We start from the raw sequence: 13,413 nt of genomic DNA, 5'->3' as shown, positions 1-13,413 counted from the left end.
AAGGAAAGAGCAGAGTCACCATAACAAAGTGCTCCAGAACTGGACTGAGCCAGGCCCAGGCCCCCTGGCGCTAAAGAACAAAATAATCATGGTATAAAAGTAGGAGCCTGGCTCCTAAGAAATCAGAATCCTGTTTACCACAAAGAACCTCTGCCCGACTAGAAGGAGAAGAAGACGCCGGAGGAGCTGGCCTGCTGCTTGCCTTGCTGAGAAAGGAGAGGAAGAGACTTACTGAAAAGACTTTGCTACTTTGTGCTTGAACATTCTCCAAGGGCTTGATCTGAGCTTGCCCCCTGAACTGAACCCCAGGACCAGTGGGTTCTCTGTGCTTCTTGCTCATCCTCCAATTCGAGCCGTGTGGGCATCCCGCTGGAAAAGAGACTGCGCCCCTCATCGCCCCTCCTAGGGCCGTGACACTCAGAAGCTCGCCTGCCTCCAACCCGTGAGAGCCCCGCTCCGTCCCGAGCCGCTCTCTGTTCCCGGGCCAGGCCGCCTGCATCCCTGTCACCGCCTGCTACTGGAGCGCGCTGACCGCGCTATCACCCCTCCCGCCGGAAGCCGTCCGACGACTGTGATCTACGCCGGGTCACCCAGCTGCACTGACCGTGCCCTGCGACCCCGCTTCGCTATCACCGGACACTCAGGCCGCGCCGCCCCCGCTGTGGAGACCCTCCTGCACCGCCGTGCTAAAGGGTCGCTGGCCGCGCCTGCCTACGTGCCCACACCTGCTGATTGAGGACCCAAGAACACTTCTTAAGCCGAGAGTCGCACCGACCTGTGCCGACTCTACACATCACGAAAGAAGTTCCAGTATCGGGCTCGGGGCCCGCAACGCCTTATTTCCCCGTTCGCAGGAGCCGATCTCTGTGAGTACTGGAACCACAAGTAACATTTACAAGAGACTACAAAGTATCCATTTGAAGCTACGAACATTTGCCTGCTTTACAACCTGGTGGCATAGCGAAAACGTTATTGGTCTTGTGATAATTCTGCTGAGATATATATACCTATTTTTACATAAAGAAGCGTATTTTTATATATATCCAAGTCTGGTGTCCGTTTCTGGGGGGATTGATGTATTTACTGTGTGTATGATTGTAAGTGCTTAACCAACAACGCCTGAGGAATCGCCTTGGCTGCTCACGCCACGCACCTAGAGGGTGAGCAAGGGTCATTCGTGAGGGGTTATCCTGCGCCCTGACGTGGAGGAGAGGGTTCCTGCTTGACACAAGGGCAACCTTGCGCCAACCAGAGATCCCCGACTCTAACAGATCCCAACTCATATACCTGACCAAGGTATCCTGTATTAGTACAGTATTTTAAATCTAACTAACCAAGCAGTCCCATTCCTCCCTGGAGTTTAGACCATTACGAACTGTATTTAGTTTAGAGATGTACCGTTGTTCTCTGGCTTTGCGTTTATCATTGATATTGCACCCTCTTCTGCCAATGATAACCTTTTCCAAAATGAACCATTGGATATCTTGTTCCCTATGTCCCTGTTCTTCAAAATGTGTCACCAGAGGGGCGTTGGGCTTCTTAGTCCTAATAGCTGGCTCATGTTTGTGTACTCGAGTGTGTAGTTCCCTACTGGTCTTCCCCACATACCTTTAAGGGCCCCTCTCTTTGATTTAGATATATTGGTACAACCTTTTTAGGTTGGAGAGTTTCCTTCTATAAGGAATTCAGAAACTTCAGTTAGGAGTTAATGGATCTATTCAAAACCTTTGGGTTCAGTGAAGACCAGTTCAATAGAATTATTAATGCCAAAAATGGCAATAAAATACGTATTGATACGGCCAAGCAAAGCGAGTATTTCCGCCCTAGGCTTATCATCTGGCATCCGGTCCTGATCCCATACTTTAATTTGGTCCCACGTATCACCCATTTTCGCCGCATGATCCTGTGTATGGACTTGCCTCCAAATATCAACCGGAACTAGTAAGCCAAAGAACATTTCAATATCTGCAAGCGTCATAACCGTAGAAGAGGCAGCTTCAGTTAGCTCTTTATAGTAGGCAGTCGGATTCTTTCTAGGGTCTGGCAACTGAGACAAAACTTCACTCTTAAACCCATTGTTCTTGTAAACAGGCCGCCGCCCTTTGTCTAATAACAACATTGTGTTGATCCCTGAGTTCTGGTATTTCAGGGTGATAGATTGGATGCACCTCCCGCATTACAGAGGGTTACAGAGGTAGGGCTCCTCTCAAGCAGTCTACCCCGATAAGCAACCAATTTTGTGACATTACTGAATACTTGACCAGGCGCCATATTAGTAGCGTATGCATGCTCCCTATTGTCATACAAAATCTGCGGTGCCACATCCGTGAAACACTGCTCCCAGAGACCAATGAATGTAGCCGACATATGCTTAAGGGCACGCTGTTGCACAAAAGGCTCAAAATCTTTCATCTCGCTCCACACATCGTCCACACCATAGATTGGATTTTGGGCCCACTGCGCAATCTGATTGGCCACCACCTGTTTTTCCGCATCTCCTATATCAGATCGGACTAATGTCCGCCCCAGGCGTTCCCTAAATTTCGTCTGGTCTCTGTCCTTGAACCCACGTAATGGCGTCTCACTATTCTGTAATGTCAGGGATGAAAGAACACCGGGAGAGTCGCAACCTGGGTGGCAGGCACCAGCGTTGCTGCCGGCTGCGTTGCAAGTGTAAGAGCTGGTGAAAGAGACACCGAGGTGACAGGTGTAGCTAAAGTACTAGCAGTCATAGTTGCCACAGACAGCGAGGGCAAAGAAATTGCCAGGAGGTGCCGTGGCCAAGGCGGTCTGATCAACAATAACAGAAGCAGAAACAGCAGAGACAGAAGTGCCGGGCAACTGAGCCTGTGAGGGGAGAACAGGATATATCCTCTGCGGGGCATATGGGGGTGGGTGTCTAGTATCTAACAATTGTTCCACAAACGTATCACCTTCTTCTTGAGTCACATATGATTTATCAATTTGTAGTCGAAATATCCTACCTGCACGTTCAACTCCTATCTCTTGCTCCTCTTTATCGTGCGCTACAGCTTTCTGAGTCAATGTTTGCATTCTCCCCTTCCGAGCCTCCTTCTCTGCTTTCATTCGCTTCTGTTTAATCTCCTTTTGCCATGTTCTGAGGGAATCAAACATAGACTTCCTACTTCGCTTAGCAAACAACTTCTCTTGTAAAAAATGTATTTTCTGCTCATCAAAGTGCCCGTTGATGGGCACTGCAATTCGGCATTATCTCTCGAATATCTTTGCAATAGCGTACTAAACATAATAGGGCCATGCTTCACATACATGTCAAAATTTGAAGTGCCTTCCGGAGGCGCTTGCTGACTGTCTTTCAATCGAACATCTGCAGAACAACAACGGCATCTAGAAAACCAAAATTTACTGCACCTAGGCATTTTCAAAAGTAAGCCAAATTCATTAAGTGCCCGGTCAAGTTTTCACAGACACTTTGAAACAAAAGCGGTCCTCAAAACCTCACCATATCCAAAAGCGGTCCTAAAACGGCACCAAATACAAAGGAGTTTCTCAAACCACGCCAAATACAACCAAACTGGTACCATATCCAAATACAAACCAAAACAAACTCACCTGGTGCACACAGGTCAAAACTAATTTGTTCTCCGCTGCCGACTCTTCGGACCAAACGGTCAGATCCAAGGGTTTTGCCGTTCAGGACCCCAGCCGGGATGATCACTGGGCGAGGCACCTCCCGGTCAGACAGACAGTGCAGCTGCGAGTTCAGGAATTCTCTCATACAGGAATCCCCGGTCCGCCTGTCCGAACCGACGATGGCCCTGACCTCCCCACCCGACAACAGGTGAGGATGGGTCAAGCGATGGGGTCCCTGTTTAGGCGCCAACTGAAGGAAATGACCCAAATAGGACCACTCAGGTCACTTTTGATCACCTCTCAGCCTTCCATACAAATGAAGAGTCGGTCAGGCAGTAGAGAATTCAAACAAAGCCTAGGTTTATTCATATACACTCAAGTGGAGTCCCATCTGCCCAGTCGCTTGAAGTGCGGCAGAGAGGACTGACTTCAGAACACATGGTGATACATTAAGTACAATTCAGGACCAGAAAATCACGCCCAAACTGGACATTTCCAGTCAGGGCTGACTACACAATGAAGGTACAGAAGAATAAGTTTCGATCCTGAGACTGGGCACACACTATCTGTGCACCAAGTTCACTTTGCCTGCCCCTGTATCCGGGCTGGTGGGAGCAAGCTTCTATCTGGTGAGAAAGGTATGCAGAAATCCAAACAGTGTATTCATCAGTACAGCGAGGCCCAAACTTGAGAGACACAGAAGATTCAGCACAGCTACTACTTGCAAAATCAGAGAACAGTTAATTGTGATCATGGCTCAAAATCGCAGCTGAACATAAAATGGTGCCACAAATGCTAACTTAAGAAACGCAACATATAGTAGCACAAAAAAGGCATTTTTTATTAAATTCCAACAATACGCAGAACAGGTACATCATGGTATCGACACCGCAAGCCTTCCTCAGACACAGAACAGGGACATCAGGGCAACATCTGTGCAAGCTTAGGTCACTCAGAAAATAGGTACATCAGGGCATCAGCAGTGCAAGCTTTCCACTCTAAGAATAGGTACATCAGGGCATCAGCAGTGCAAGCTTTCCTCTCTCAGAATAGGTACATCAGGACATCAGCAGTGCAAGCTTCCCTCACTCACAGAACAGGTATGTAGGAGCATCAGCAGTGCAAGCTTACCTCACACAACAGGTGTGCAAGCTTCCCTCACACACAGAACAGGCACATCAGGACATCATCGGTGCAAGTTTACCTTATAGAATAGGTACATCAGGACATCAGCAGTGCAAGCTTCACTCACTCATGGAACCAGCACATAAGGGCATCAGTAGTGTAAGATTCCCTCACACACAGATGAGATATGTCAGAGCATCAACAATTCAAGCTTACCTCACAGAACAGTTACATTAGGGCATCAGGAGAGCAACCTTTCCTCTCTGAGAATAGGAACATCAAGGCATCACCAGTGCAAGCTTCACTCACTCACAGAACAGGTACATCTGGGCACCAGAAGTGCATGCTTCTCTCTCACAGAACAGGTACTTATTGATAACAGCAGTAGAAGCCTCCCTTTTTGAGAACAGGTAAATCAGGGCATAAGCAGTGCAAGCTTTCCACTCTAAGAATAGGTACATCAGGGCATCAGCAGTGCTATCTTTCCTTTCCCAGAATAGGTACATCAGGCCATCAGCAGTGCAAGCTTCCCTCACTCACAGAACAGGTAAGTCGGAGCATCAGCAGTGCAAGCTTACCTCACATAACAGGTGTGCAAGCTTCCCTCACACATAGAACAGCCACATCAGGACATCATCAGTGCAAGATTACTTTATAGAATAGGTACATCAGGACATCAGCTGTGTAAGCTTCCCTCACTCATGGAACAGGTACAACAGGGCATCAGCAGTGTAAGATTCCCTCACACACAGATCAGATATGTCGGAGCATCAGCAGTGCAAGCTTACCTCACAAAACAGGTACATCAGGGCACCAGCAGTGCACGCTTCCCTCTCACAGAACAGGTACTTCATGATAACAGCAGCACAAGCGTCCCTCTCTGAGAACAGGTACATCAGGGCATCAGCAGTGCATCTTTCCTCACTCACAGAATAGGTACATCAGGGCATCAGCAGTCTAAGCTTGCCTCTCGAAGAGCAGGTATCTCACAACATCTATAGTGAAGGCTTCCCTCACTCATAGAATAGGTACACCGGGATATCAGCAGTGCAAGCTTTCTTCACTGACAGAACAGGTAGATCACGTCTTCAGCAATGCAAGGTCCCCTCACTCACAGAAACAGGTACATCAGGGCATCAACAGTGCAAGCTTCCCTGTCACAGAACATTTATATCACGTGAGCAGCAGTAAAAGCTTCCCTGTCTCAGAACAGGTACATCAGGGCAACAGCAGTGCAAGCTTTCCACTCTAAGAATAGGTACATCAGGGCATAAGCAGTGCAAGCTTTCCTCTCTCAGAATAGGTACATCAGGACATTAGCAGTGCAAGCTTCCCTCACTCACAGAACAGGTATGTAGGAGCATCAGCAGTGCAAGCTTACCTCACACAACAGGTGTGCAAGCTTCCCTCACACACAGAACAGGCACATCAGGACATCAGCAGTGCAAGCTTCCCTCACTCATGGAACAGGTACATCAGGGCATCAGCAGTGTAAGATTCCCTCACACACAGATGAGATATGTCAGAGCATCACCAGTTCAAGCTTACCTCACAGAACAGTTACATCAGGGCATCAGGAGAGCAAGCTTTCCTCTCTCAGAATAGGAACATCAAGGCATCAGCAGTGCAAGCTTCACTCACTCACAGAACAGGTAAATTTGGGCACCAGAAGTGCACGCTTCTCTCTCACAGAACATGTAGTTCATGATAACAGCAGTAGAAGCCTCCCTTTTTGAGAACAGGTACATCAGGGCATAAGCAGTGCATCTTCTCTCACTCACAGAATAGGTACATCAGGGCATCAGCAGTGCAAGCTTTCCACTCTAAGAATAGGTACATCAGGGCATCAGCAGTGCAAACTTTCCTCTCTCAGAATAGGTACATCAGGACATCAGCAGTGCAAGCTTCCCTCACTCACAGAACAGGTATGTAGGAGCATCAGCAGTGCAAGCTTACCTCACACAACAGGTGTACAAGCTTCCCTCACACACAGAACAGGCACATCAGGACATCATCAGTGCAAGATTACTTTATAGAATAGGTACATCAGGACATTAGCTGTGTAAGCTTCCCTCACTCATGGAACAGGTACAACAGGGCTTCAGCAGTGTAAGATTCCCTCACACACAGATCAGATATGTCAGAGCATCAACAGTGCAAGCTTACCTCACAGAACAGATACATCAGGGCATTAGCAGTGCAAGCTTTCTTCTCTCAGAATAGGAACATCATGGCATCAGCAGTGCAAGCTTCACTCACTCACAGAACAGGTACATCAGGGCACCAGCAGTGCACGCTTCCCTTTTACAGAACAGGTACTTCATGATAACAGCAGCACAAGCGTCCCTCTCTGAGAACAGGTACATCAAGGCATCAGCAGTGCATCTTCCCTCACTCACAGAATATATACATCAGGGCACCAGCAGTGCACGTTTCCTCTCACAGAACAGGTACTTCATGATAACAGCAGCACAAGCATCCCTCTCTGAGAACAGGTACATTAGGGCATCAGCAGTGCATCTTCCCTCACTCACAGAATAGGTACATCAGGGCATCAGCAGTCTAAGCTTGCCTCTCAAAGAGCAGGTACCTCACAACAGCTATAGTGAAGGCTTCCCTCACTCATAGAATAGGTACATCAGAGTATCAGCAGTGCAAGCTTCCCTCACTGACAGAATAGGTACGTCTCGTCATCAGCAATGCAAGCTTCCCTCACTCACAGAACAGGTACATCAGGGCATCAACAGTGCAAGCTTCAATAAGACAGGACTAGGACACACATGTCGAAAGGCTGCTCGAGAGTTGGATACAGCCATTCAGTGGGCGGAGTTTGGAGCTGTGCGTGGCGTGTTGCACGCTGCCGAGTGCCGGGTGCTGGGTGCCGGGTCTGAAAGCTTCTGCTGCACCGCCTTGCCACGTACCTACCCCACACCACCACCAAGGTGCCACCAAGGCAAGCCAGGAGGATAAGGCAGCGACGACCGATCACGGTGAGGTGCGGCTACGGCAGGTGGAGGGCGGGACGACAGAGGCTACAGCTGCTGCACCACCGGACCTCACAAAGGCAGCTGGCATTTGGCCAGTGTGGCTTGCAAGTCGGTGAGACCCGCCCCGCCCCCTTACCCCCTCGTCTGCATCATTATACCCCGCATGGCAGTAGTTACAAGGCTGCACTCCCCCCTTCCAGCCAGCATCATACTCTCCCGCACCCTCTAGTATAGCAGGGGGCGGGGTTGGGACGGCGGCAGAGCCAGACTGCCTGAGTCCACCTTGTGGGATTCTACCTGCAGAACACCACGCTACAGCAGCAAGCATAGTCACTGGGCGAACAACTATTGACTCTAACTCACTGAAATGCTGCACTGAAATCCTGCAGATTGCAGTTTGGACGATGGATAAACCCAGCTCTACTCTTTAGATAGCTCCTCAAACAAAATGCTAATTTAGTTCTAAGATCTGAAATAAAGGCAGACCACACAAGTGCCCTAATATATGGTGATCTCCAAACGTTGTCACAGGTGACTGGCCCTGTGTATTTTCAGCAGTGGTTTGACCTCGGAGCAGGCGCTGGGCTTTCAGACAACCAACCACGCAGTTGGAGGAAACATGGCCGAGGTCAACGCTGAGCCGCGGCAACACCAGGGTTGCGACGACGGCGGCGAGGGGGTACGAGGAGCAACAAGGAGCCCTGGAGCAGCCTGAGAGCTGCTCAACGATCAAGCTCTCCTGTCCATCACTCTATACTGCTACACCTATTGGGCACGCCCTTTCAGTCTACTAGGTTCACGGAAGGTACACAAAAGGAGTTACAGAAGCCATAAAGATCCCGATACTAGATCCTCGAACCTGCAGGGGCTCAGGTCGCAGGCCACACGTCACAGCGTGATTCAAGAGCCCATCCCAAGAGCAGCGCAAACTAAAGTGAAAGTAGCAGAAGGGGCCCCAGTAGCCCGGAAGCACTGCGCAGACCCTGGCAGAAACCTCAGTAAGGGGCCTCAGAAGCCCTTTCCATCAGACGGACCTGGTAGGACCAACTAGAGTCCCACCAGACGGCCCGCTCAGACGGCTCCCTCACCAACTTGAGTGGTTACGGAGAGATGGGACCCAAGAAAAACGACACTGGCTGCTCAATTACAGCTCCAGATGAAAAGGTCAGTCCGCAATCACCTATAGAAAGGGCCACAAGAAGCACAACCATGCCTCCGAGTTCCAATAAAATCCTTTAGGCCTCTCCGCAAAGGGGATCAATGATGCACTTTCTACAAAAAGTGGTAATTCCACCATCACTCAGGGCTGCCAAACGGATTGTCTTCAGGACAAAGCATTCCTCGGCTCCGACACCTCTATTTCACAGGCAATTAGCAACCAAGTGCGAGCAGAGAGTCCTCCCAGTGCCCACAAATCCCCAAAAGGAGCACACGCTCAAGTCCAGCAAGTTGAAGAGAGCAGGAAGTCAACACTTCCCTTGCTATCAATGGGTCGCACATTGGCAAGATTACACCTATCTGGAAAATGAAGGTGCTCGTCCCTCAGTCAACAGAAATAATGAGGCAGTACTGTCTAAAGTGAAACACGCCCTAGAGACGTGGCACAAATCCATTGGACCAAAAGTCAAGGCCAAGATGGCCGGAAAACCGAGACTCCACCACCAGTCTCAAGCCTCTTCTCACCTACAGGCGGACCGACTTCAGACTCCCCAATGGCAGGCGACCGTACCACTTCCTTTCTTCAAAAATTGGGGCAAAAGATTGAAAGAACCTTGGAGTTAACCCCAACGCTGCTGGGGCTATTAGAGCTACCACTGGACACCCAGCTAGATTGCCATTTATCGAATGACAATGTCAATGAAGACTCACAATCAATGCCCATAAATGAATCACACAATTCTGTAATTAGAGCATTACTGTGGCAATCGACAAAGATAGAGGTCCGAACAGACCCCCTGCAATTGCTAGCACTCCGCCTCGTCAACCTCAGCAGCAGGGAGGAGGATCTGGAAAATAAGATTGCCAGGATCCTTGACGCCAAACTTCGCTCATGCTCTTGTGCGACACTCATTGATAAGTGGGCTTCCCTCCCGTAGGCCTTAGGGGACATAGTAGAGATGGTCAGAGGGAGAAGAGACACGCCAACATCCAGTACCACAGACTGTCGGACAGCCCCAAGCAACCATCATCTGGCTCTAAGTGAGAAAGAAGTAGCCTCACCAGGCCCGAAGTCAACTGACGGTCCCAAGGCTCAGGAGCCGAGCAAAAGGGCTTGATGTCACTTCCGGCAAACAGAGGGTCAACACAGCAAAAGCGCCATGACTATAAGAATCAGCAAAGATATAGGAGCCTCAAGCTCAACAGTCAGGCCAGATGCTCTCCTATCAGCGAGAGCAAAGGAAAAGCTGAGGAAACAACACAAAAACTCAGCAGTGCAAACTTCACTCACTCACAAAACAGGTACATTCGGGGATCAGGGCATCAACTGTGCAGGCTTCCCTCATACCTAAAACAGGTACATCTGGGTATCAGCAGTGCAAGCTTTCCTCACTCACAGAACAGGTACATCACGTTATCATCAGTGCAAGCTTCCCTTATTCAAAGAGCAGGTACATCAGGACATCAGCACTGCAGGCTTACCTCACTCACAGAATATGTACATAAGGGCATCAGCAATCTAAGTTTGCCTCTCAAAGAACAGTTACCTCAGAGCATCTACAGTGCAGGCATCCCTCAATCATAGTATAGGTACATCAGGACATCTGTAGTGTCAGCTTCCCTCACCCACTGAGCAGGTAAATCAGGGCATCAGCAGTGCAAGCTTCCTTCACTCACAGAACCGGCGCCTCAGAGAATCATCAGCGCAAGCTTCCGTCACTCACAAAACATGTGCATAAGAGCATCAGCAGTGCAAGCTTCCCTCTCCCAGAACAGGTACATCATGGTAACAGCAGTACAAGCTTCTCTCTCACAGAACAGGCACATCAGGTCATCAACAATGCAGGCATCCCTCATTTATAGAATAGGTACACCATGGTATCGGCAGTGCAAGCTGTTAGCACTCACAGAACAGGCACATCAGGGCATCAGCAGTGCACTCTTTCCTTAGTCATTGAATAGGTACTTCAGGGTATCAGCAGTGCAAGCTTTCCTCATACACAGAATAGGTACATTAAGGCAACATCAGTGCAAGCTTAGGTCACTCAGAAAATAGGTACATCAGGGCATCAGCAGTGGATGCTTCCCGCTCTTAGAACAGATACATCAGGGCATCAGCAGTGCAGGCTTCCCTTACTCACAGATCAGGTACATCAGGGCATCAGCAGTGGACGCTTCCCGCTCTTAGAACAGGTACATCAGGGCATCAGCAGTGCAGGCTTCCCTTACTCACAGATCAGGTACATCAGGGCATCAGCAGTGCAGGCTTCCCTTACTCACAGATCAGGTACATCAGGGCATCAGCAGTGCAAGCTTCCCTTACTCACTGATCAGGTACATCAGGGCATCAGCAGCGCAGGCTTCCCTTACTCACAGATCAGGTACATCAGGGCATCAGCAGTGCAAGCTTCCCTTACTCACTGATCAGGTACATCAGGACATCAGCAATGCAAGCTTCCCTTACTCACAGATCAGGTACATCAGGGCATCAGCAGTGCACGCTTCCCTTACTCAAAGAACAGGTACAGCAGGGCATCAGCAGTGCAAGCTTCCCTTACTCACAGATCAGGTACATCAGGACATCCGCAATGCAAGCTTCCCTTACTCACAGATCAGGTACATCAGGACATCAGCAATGCAAGCTTCCCTTACTCACAGATCAGGTACATCAGGGCATCAGCAGTGCAGGCTTCTCTTACTCACAGAACAGGATCAGCAGTGCAGGCTTCCCTTACTCACAGAACAGATACAGCAGGGCATCAGCAGTGCAAGCTTCCCTTACTCACAGATCAGGTACATCAGGTACATCAGGACATCAGCAATGCAAACTTCCCTTACTCACAGATCAGGTACATCAGGGCATCAGCAGTGCAGGCTTCCCTTGCTCACAGAACAGGGACATCGGGGCATCAGCAGTGCAGGCTTCCCTTACTCACAGAACAGGTACAGCGGGGCATCAGCAGTGCAGGCTTCCCTTAACCACAAAATAAGTACATCAGGGTTTCAGCAGTCTGACCATGCTTCTCACAGAGTAGGTACATAAGGGCATCAGCAGTGCAAGCCTACCTCACTCACAGAATAGGTATATTAGGGCAATCTCAGTGGAAGCTTCGGTCACTCACAAAACAGGTACAACAGGGCATCATCAGTGCAAGCTTTCCTCTCTAAGAATAGGTACATCATGGTAGCATCAGTGGAAACTCCCCTCACTCACACAACAGGTAAATCACGGTAGCAGCAGTAGAAGCGTCCCACTCTTAGAACAGGTGCAGCAGAGCATCAGCAGTGCAGGCTTCCCTTACTCACAAAATAGGTACATCAGGGTGTCAGCAGTCTGAGCTTGCTTCTCACAGAGCAGGTACATAAGGGCATGAGAAATGCAGGCTTCCCTCACTCACAAAATAGGTACATTAGGATATCAGCAGTCAAAGTTTGCCTCTTATGGAACAGGTAGATCAGGGCATCAACAGAGCAAGCTTTCATGACTCACAGAGCAGGTACATCAGGACTTCAGCAGTGCAGCCTTCCCTCACACACAGAACAGGCACATCTGGGCATCAGCAGTGCAAGCTTCACTCACCCACAGAACAGGAACATCTGGGGATCAGCGTCAAAGATTGTCTCTCACAGAACAGGTAAATCAGGGCATCAACAGTGCAGGCTTCCCTCACTCACAGGACAGGTACACCAGGGCTTGAGCAGTGCAAGCTTCCCTCAATCAAAGAACAGGAACATCAGGGCATTAGCAGTGCAACCTTCCCTCTAACAGAACAGGTAGATCAAAGTAGCAGCAGTAGAAGTTTTCCTCTCTTAGAACAGGTACATCAGGGCATCAGCAGTAAAAGCTTCCCTCAAACACAGAACAGGGACATCAGGGTATCAGCAGTGCAAGCTTTCCTCAAACAAAGAACAGGGGCATCAGTGTATCAGCAGTGAAAGCTTCCCTCACTCACAGAACAGGTACATCAGGGCATCAGCTGTGCAAGCCCCCCTCTAAGAGAACTGGTACATCATGGTAGCAGCAGTGCAAGCTTTCCTCTCTCAGAATAGGTACATCATGACATCAGGAGTCAAAGATATTTTTTTTTGTATAGGAGTGCAATCTTCCCTCACTCATAGAACAGGTATATGGAGCATCAGCAGTGCACTCTTTCTTCACACTCAGAACAGGTACATTAGGGCATCATCGGTGCAAGCTTACCTTATAGAAAAGGCACATCAGGGCATGAGCAATGCAAGCTTCCCTCTCACAGAACAGGTTCAGCACGTAACAGCAGTACAAGCCTCCCACTCTTAGAATATCTACATCAGGGCACCAGCAGTCCAAGCTTGCCCACCCATTGAGCAGGTACATCAGGGCGTCAGCAGTGTAGGCTTCCATCACTCACAGTATAGGTACATCAGGCTATCAATAGTGCAAGCTTTCCTCATATGCAGAACAGGCACATCTGGGCATCAGCAGTGCAAGCTTCCATCAGTGACGGAACGGGTACATCAGGTCATCAGCAGTGCAAGCTTCCTTCACTCACAG

The sequence above is a fragment of the Triturus cristatus genome, chromosome 1_1 (genome assembly GCF_964204655.1).
Source record: "Triturus cristatus chromosome 1_1, aTriCri1.1, whole genome shotgun sequence".
NCBI classification, from domain to species: domain Eukaryota; kingdom Metazoa; phylum Chordata; class Amphibia; order Caudata; family Salamandridae; genus Triturus; species Triturus cristatus.
The sequence above is the reverse complement of the archived record's forward strand: the minus strand, read 5'-3'. Positions refer to the sequence as shown.